Source organism: Myxine glutinosa, chromosome 1 (assembly GCF_964187855.1).
Source record: "Myxine glutinosa chromosome 1, kmMyxGlut1.1, whole genome shotgun sequence".
NCBI classification, from domain to species: domain Eukaryota; kingdom Metazoa; phylum Chordata; class Myxini; order Myxiniformes; family Myxinidae; genus Myxine; species Myxine glutinosa.
Genome location: NC_136261.1, coordinates 311,888,685 through 311,896,888, shown reverse-complemented (window position 1 = coordinate 311,896,888; position 8,204 = coordinate 311,888,685). Strand labels below are relative to the sequence as shown.

General features: G+C 43.1%; 1 long non-coding RNA gene across 3 annotated transcripts in view; it reads right to left on the bottom strand.

Annotated features, from left to right (window-relative positions):
- LOC137440032 (uncharacterized) overlaps nucleotides 1-469 on the bottom strand; it is a 99,851-nt gene extending 99,382 nt beyond the window's left edge. For all 3 annotated transcript variants that reach the window (XR_010987038.2, XR_013621497.1, XR_013621496.1), the window contains exon 1: nucleotides 1-469. This exon is cut by the window's left edge and continues 1,472 nt beyond it. This is a non-coding gene — a long non-coding RNA (uncharacterized LOC137440032).
- Nucleotides 470-8,204: the final 7,735 nt, after the last annotated feature.

Sequence of the window (8,204 nt, the reverse complement as noted above, 5' to 3'; positions counted from 1 at the left end):
GGACGTTGGTACGCGCGTTGGCACAAAAACAAAAAATCTCCACCACGTGGTCGGAAAACGTGCCTGGATCGTCTTTGCTTATAAAAAGCAACCATGAAAATGTGTTCTCGCCTCTTTTTTTCCTCACCGAGCTTGCATTCATCGTCGTGATCGCCATCTTCACATCCCGACGTTTGCATTCCCCCGTCAAACACCAGCGAAGCCTTCTAATCCTCACAACTGGCGTTGCGCCAACGATTATTTATCTTACGCTTTTTGTTACTACCTCATTAAATAAAAACCGCGAAATTGTAACGTTTCATGTCCGACAGATCGATGAGCTGAGAGTGAGAGGGAGGGGGAGGGAACAATCCGTAATGCATGTTGCGTGTCGTCTTTCAATGTGGGCGAATGTGTTTCAATGTGTTATGTTCCGCTATAACCTAATTAAAAAACGTCAACGGTGTGCTCGGAGCACGTGATGTTTACTGCCGAGTGGGATAAAACCGGCTGCAGAGAAGTTGATCTTTAAAAAAACAAAAACACTATATGGTCAGATCAATACCAGAAACATTCGGAAATCTTACTATAAGAATTCACCAAATGTCTGTCCGTCTGTCCGTTCGAAGGTACCGCAAAAACGGCTGAACCGATCGCAACGATATTTTGGGTGGGTAATCCTGGGACCCCTGGAGTAAAATAGGCTATATTGTTTTTCCAATTTTTCCAATTTTCCAGTTTTTCCAAAAACGATGGAATAAATATTTACCGGTATGAACAGTGATGTGGCTTTTGTTGAAATTCTACAAATACTGTTTATTCTACGTACCAGGAGAGAGTAGATCGACTCCTGACGAACTCTTCCTATATAAACGTGCGGCTCCGAAGTAACACGGCAGCGTGTGCAAAGCGACTGAGAAACAGGTGTAGTGGCCGCTTCCGTGTTACAGATTCGGCGCGCACACTTCACACATAAACGTGCGACTGAGAAAGGCGTGTAGCGGCCGCTTCCGTTTTGCAGAATTCAATCTTTTTTCAAAATGGGCGCTATGTACTGTTTAGATTTTGATGATTTGCGTGTGATATGATTCAACGGATGTTTATATGAGTCGTTTAAAATAAAAAAAGCTTTCAATTTCTGATATTTTGTCTTTTCATTTGGGCCTCCCAATTGAAGCCCCGCCCGTATAGCGGGTACCATTGCTAGTAATAATAATATAATATACGTTCATGTCTTCAATTCGATTTCACGGACGTGTCGTGTTAAGACGAGGTCGTTTAGCCCATCGTGCATGTACCGTGTCCTCACTCGTCACTACCATATTTTTTGATATACTAAGTCGAGGCTCGTGTAAGAGCTAATATATAATAAGGGGAGCCGGAGTCAAGAGGGGGAGAGAGAGGGAAGCACAACAACAGTAGGGAACAGGACCATCAGGAGATCTGTGGAAGGAGAGGACTGGGGCAGGGTACACGACATCAACAAGATGGACACCACAATAACTTTCAGGAAAGAAAACGAAATTTGAAGGAGGTCGATTTGGGGTGTATTGACGGGGGTAGAAAAGATCCAGGTTTTGGATGGGGGAAGATAAGAGATGGTGGTGAACAGCTGTTTTGAAGACCTGGAGGGGGAAGTCGGATTTAAGAGAGTGAGGGAGTTTGTTCGAGTGGCGGAAAAAAAGAGTCTTAATTTTGGCAGTTTCACCAGAAGAAGGTTTATGGCAGATCTTGTGTGTCCTGAAGGAATATTTGTGGGACAGAGCACAGACAAAGCTGGGGGAGCTAGGCCAGAGAGGAGTCGGAAGAAGACAGCAAAACCACCAACCTGCCTGCGGTGAGAGAGCGAAAGTCCCTCATAATCGGCTTCATCGTGGGCGATATCAATTATTCTAAAGGCTTTGGTTTCTACAGTGCGAAGCCGAGCTAGGTGTGAGGCAGGAGCACCAGCCCAGAGGGGAGAGCATTATTCCATCAAGCTGCAGATGAAAGCTCTGTAAACGGTGAGAAGCTCAGTGGTACCAAGGAAGGACTTCGCACGACGGAGGATGCCAAGTCAGCGACTGGCTTTGGAAGCCAGCTTGGAAATGTGGTTTTCCCAGGAAAGATCATGGCAGGTAGTGAGATCCAAAAGCTTGAGTGACAGAATTTTTTCGAGAGGCTTGTTGAGAAAGTAAATGGGAGGGTTTTCCAGACGGTGTTTTCAGACAGACATAGTGAGAGTGTGAGATTTGTCTGGATTGAAAGACATGTTCCACTTGTATGACCAGCTTGTAATTTTATCCATGTCTGCAGAGAGTGAAGAAGCTGCTGCTGCCAATCTGAAGGTTGAGAGATGGATTGGCAGAGAGTGGAGTCATCAGCAAAAAAATAGAGGATTTTCCAGGGAAAGTTCTGGAAAGAGATTTTCCAGAACATTGACGTTCTGATTGGAAAAAAAATAGAGGATTTTCCAGAGAAAATAGAAAAATTGATCGAATTGATTGACAAAAAATTGATTGAAAATTGATTTTCCAGAGATTGGTTCGTACAAAGAGAGGATAAGAAAATCGATTTTCTTGTCCTCCCTTTGTACGAACCGATCCCTTTACGAACCACGATGTTAAGACTGTATATGTCGGTGTCTCGGTTGAAGAAATCTCCCATTTTCTGCACAAGATCGCTGAAGGTTATATGTTCATCGTCATTTTCTTTTGGATATGTAGCCACCTTTAAAAAAGCTTCTTCTATTAAAGTGTCACTCGTCTATTCCAGACATTGCTTCTTACGTTGGAAAGTGGACTGATATACTAATGGTGTTTTTTTGTCCTGTTCAGAAATTGGTGCTGCAGACCAGGTGATAAGCAGCAGCCACTGCATGTACATCTTGAGCGAACTCAATCCTTTTGCGAACTTTCTGCGCCCAAATGTCAACGCGCTCCATGCAAGCACGCTCAACTGTTGCCTGGAAATCTGCCGTTCTGATTGGAAAAACTCCACTGCCCCGTATTTGCCTGAACAATTGCAGAATAAACAGTGTTCACAAAATCTAAAACTAGATGATTGCCAAGGAAGGCTGCGACTGCTGATTGGTTGCTCTTCAGTTTTCTTCTTGAGATCACGACTGATGACATTTTTGTTCACGTACTCCTTTCGACACATTTGATGGACAGTCTGCCCAGCAGACGTGTGGACTGTGGACACTGTCTCCGTGCAGTTCACTGACTGTATTGATACCACTGCTCCCCTTCTGATGAAAAACCACATTAAGTTGGCCTTTGTTTAGTGTCTCCTTATATATCATACACACATCCATGATCTGAAATGGAGAAAATAATGGTGGGAATCATACAAATAGACAACTATTTCACTCAAATATATTATCAATATAATGTTGCGGACCTCGCCTATGGATAACTCCAAGAGGACGGCGTGTATTTGAGAGACTCTCAACTTTGGCCCGATCCTCATGCCCAAGGTCAATTTACCGTGCTGGTGAGTTAAGCGAGGCAAAAGTGGATCTGCACCAGCGATTACATGACGGTTAATTAATCGGCCGAGCAAACCAATGCCTCATGCCGCATTATATGGGCTACCATTACAGTTCTAAACTTGGACCAAACGCTCCCTGGGAATGCTATTTCTGGCCAACCCCAAGAAGGATAAATCAAGACACGAATCTACACTTTCATTGATTTATTACACGTGCAGGCAATGAAGCGAAACAGTGGGAAACATCCGGAGGAATGATGAGGAGCTACATGAATATTACTGCATGGCAAAACTTGGAACATTTACTTAGTGCAGTGGTTCTCAACTCGTTTCAGTCCACGGACCACCAGGCCAATCAAAATTTTTTAGTGGACCACCTCCATTTTGAAACATAATAAAAAAGAGTAGACAACAAACATTTTGGTTTGAAATTTATTTCTCATGTCATGTGACTTTGGACAATGTTCCTGTGGACACGTGAAAAAAGTCACCATCGACCACCAATTGAGAACCAGTAACTTAGTACCTGTAAACAAAAGATGGATCTTGACACCCAAATTAAGGATACAGATAGCTTGGGTTGAGGGAAATTAGAGAATGCCGAAGTTGAGGGTAGAAAAAGAGTAGGGTCTGGTACGCGCCCCAGTGAACCTGCAATCGCTCCAGCAAAAGCAACCGTTACCACAGCCCAGCACCCAAACCGCTCTTCCTCCCTGATCCTGATATATTGCACAAATGTTCAATGAGATATATTGCACATAATCAGCACCAAGTGGCCATCTTGGAATTATTACAAATTAACTGTTTTGCCCCACCAATATTTATCGATATTTTAATGTTATTCAGCAGGTGTTTGGGGCTTCTTTAGATCAAACCTCTTTTCTGTTGCAATTTTGGCTAGGTTAGGCGATTTGGGGCCTAAATGGACTGGACTAACTTTCATGTTTTGCATGCATGATGTGACAAAAGTATGACAGTTTCTCATTTCGCACCAGAGCTTCTAATGTACGTGGTGGTCTAATTTCTTCAAGCACCGATTTGTTTGTTCTTCTTAAAGTCCATGGAGTTTTTAACATTCGTTTCAAACACCACATTTTAAGACTGTCAATCTTCTCCCTTTCTTTCTTTCACTGTCCATGACTGACATCCATACTAGTCCAGCAACAGCTAGGCTCAACCTCGTTTTGGCATCTTGTTTTTTTTGGTGGATTTTGCTTGCCAAGACCACCAATTTGAAAAATTATTTCACTGGACTTCTGTCAGCATTAGGCAATATGAGCTAATGACCCTAAAACAAAATGGCCACCAAAATACCAAATTTCTTTGTGAACAAATATGCAAATAGTCTTTAAGTATTTTCAGGGTGCTAAATATTGTATATTTCACACAAGTGTTCACTATAGTCAGGTTTGAGGTCGCATAATCAATGTATTGTTTTTCTCAATAAACATATCACTCCAGATGCCATCCCACAATCCCTGCATGTGCTTCATCACATGAGAACATTTCATGAAGTGTTTAAGCCCATTTGCTTGTAAGGCCTCTATGCTTCTCAGATAATATGCACCATGTCTTGCATAAATTAGCGTGGCTGGATGCAAAGCAGTAAGGCAACATCATGAGTTTAACTGCCTGTAGGAGAAGAGGCCAATCAACTTCTCGTTCTGCCCTTACATGTAGCATCATTATAAGTACTGGTTTTATGAAGACATCAACCCACATCCTTGCAGTGCGACTTCTGGATGCCAGATCTTTCAGCACAGTCAAGAGATGATCATGGTGCTTTAGCTGACCTTGACCGACAACATCTCTGGGTAGCTCTTCAGCCACCACGCACATAGCTCTCATATTCATTGGAAACTTCTTTCCAGTTAGCATTTTGCCTACACCCCCTAATACAGACTCCAAAATCTGTGCTGGCCAGACTCTGCCATCAATGATCCAACATCATCCATAAGCTCATCAGCAAAGGCATTCAACCTAATCTGGGAATCAGATGTGAAAATAGATCTGGATGTGCCCACTGGATCTCTACTGCAACCCTGCACAGTAGTTGATCAGCTGTGCACGTTGTGAAATCTTGTCCAGTTTCTTGAGTTAATTTATGTGCTCTGTTCATGGCATTCATGATAGTGTCAGGATGTGCTGGTGACATATAAATAGTGGTAGATAGACTGCTTTCGTTTTAGGCTCAGGAGATTTCCCTTGCTCACGACACAAACGTGTATTGTACCCATTGAACTCAGGACAGTCATCACTCTTTACGACATCTGTTAGGAAAGTACGGCTACTCTCACTAGCTCTCTGCTGTGGCTCAACCATATGGGCAAGAATGCTCAGAAGATGAACTTGCTTCTTCACAAACTGCGGTGGCATATCTGGCTTATTGGGACGATTGTATCTGACAATATTAAACTCATAATCTATTTGTTTTGTCATCTCTGTCTTCTGAAGGTGTGGTGTGTCCTGTTCCTGGTGGTGTTTTGACATTTGGTTTGGGTCATGAGAACTGCTAAGGAATGGGTTGACAATTTACCACTCTGAGATGCTATATGTGCATCAAAATTGTCTACCACGATCTGCACGAGACCATCTTCAGCCTTTGAAATCGCAATAAATTAGATGCATTTTAAATCTAATATTTATGCAAATTAGCAACGTGATACAAACAATACATCGATTTATGCGACCTCAAACTTGTCTGTAGTGAAGACCTCAGTGAAATATTAAATATTTAGCAGCCTAACAATACTTAAACACTATACAGTGCATTCAGAAAGTATTCAGATCCCTTCACTTTTTTCACATTTTGTTATGTTGCAGCCTTATGCTGAAATCGTTGAAATTCATTTTTTCCCTCATCAATCTACACTCAATACCCCATAATGACAAAGAGAAAACAGGATTTTAGAAAGTTTTGCAAATTTATTAAAAATAAAAAACTGAAATATTCCATTTACATAAGTATTCAGACCCTTTGCTATGACACTTGAAATTTAGCTCAGGTGCCTCCCATTTCTCTAGATCATCTTTGAGATGTTTCTACACCTTGATTGGAGTCCACCTGTGGTAAATTCAATTGATTGGACATGATTTGGTAAGGCACACACCTATCTATATAAGGTCTCACAGCTGACAATGCATATCAGAGCAAAAACCAAGCCATGAGGTCGAAGGAACTGCCTGCAGAGCTCAGAGACAGGATTGTGTTGAGGCACAGATCTGGGGAAGCCTTCAAAAAAAATTCTGCTGTCTCTTATTCCCGCTTCGCTCCAGCGATCGCTAGATCGATGTCCAAATGACCAGAATCCCGTGCGGATGGCCAGGGCAGTCACACAGCCGAAGCTGTACAAAGGTGCCCTCAAGGCGACTGGGAAATCCAACGGCGCCCTACAGGCGACCGAGAGATCACACCCTCAGGTATGGACGAATTAGCCTTCAAAAATCCGCGTCTCACACACGCCCCAGATCGACGTCTGAATGCGGTGAGAATTGTCGAAAAGAAATGAAACCGCGAGCGAAGCACAAATCCTGCGCGAGTCAAAATGGCCGACGACCTGGTCTCGTGGTGCAAGGCACGGCGATGATTCTCTCCTGAATCGATCTCAAAACCTGACATGCAGGTTGACCGGTCAAAGCGATGACAACTCCGTCGTGGGAATTCCTCTCCCGGAAACCCGAAAGTTCGCTAGTGACTCTGGCTCGCCAACGTTCGCTTCAGAACCCGGAGCAACTTGGCTTTCTTGTCCGACCCATTCGCTCCGCCCTTTTTTCCCTTCTTCTTCTTCGTCTTCCGGTTCCCGATCCGGTTTCATTTTTAAAACATTCCTTTTACCTTTTGACAATAATAATTGCTATTTCCCTCAAGCAACAATAATAATAATACATGGAACCAGAAATATCTCAATTGGATGAAAGCCACCACAACGGAAGTGACGAATCCGTAACATTTCCCCCCCTCAAGAAAGAAAGTTTGAACATAGTGAAAACTTTCTTTGGAGGCAAAACTCTTTAAACAAACAAAAGTAAACTCACACCCAAATCATCAATTCCCGTGAGCAACGATAATAATCAATATTTCCCAAAAATAAAGCAAAAAAACTTCAAACAACCTACAGATATCTCCAAAGTTAGTTCACTCTGGACAAAGCATCCGCAACGACATTGTCCCTGCCCTTTACATGCTCAATTTCCAAGTTGAACTCCTGCAAAGCCAAACTCCATCTCATCAACCTCTAATTTTATTTTTCATTTTTTGAATGAAGGTTAAGGGGGTGTGATCAAAAATCCAAAGTCAAGCAAATCTATAACACTTTTTAGGGAGGCCGAGCTGAGAGCCAGGTTTAATGTTGGTTGGGTGGTGAGGCTTGGAAGTATTCACTACATGGACGCTTTTAGGAACGTGGAGTTCACGGTCAATCCGTGCAGGAAAGTTCACTACATGGACGCCTTTAAGAAAGTGGAGTTCACGGTTAATCCGTGTAGGAATCTTGGCTCGGCTGCTCCGCAGCATTCAGTGCTTCAACTCTTCCTAACTTTCATAATAATCATGGTTCAAATGCTTGTTGCTGTAGTCACGTGAATAGCGGTCTCCTTCTCGGCCACTACCCTGATAATCATCCCTTCGGTAGTTGCCGTAACTCTGGGAGCCTCCATAGCAATATCGACTGCGGCCACCACCAAAACTACTACTCCCACCCCGGGAGCCATATCCACCCCTGAAACTACCTCCACGTTTTCCTCCTCTGTAGCCC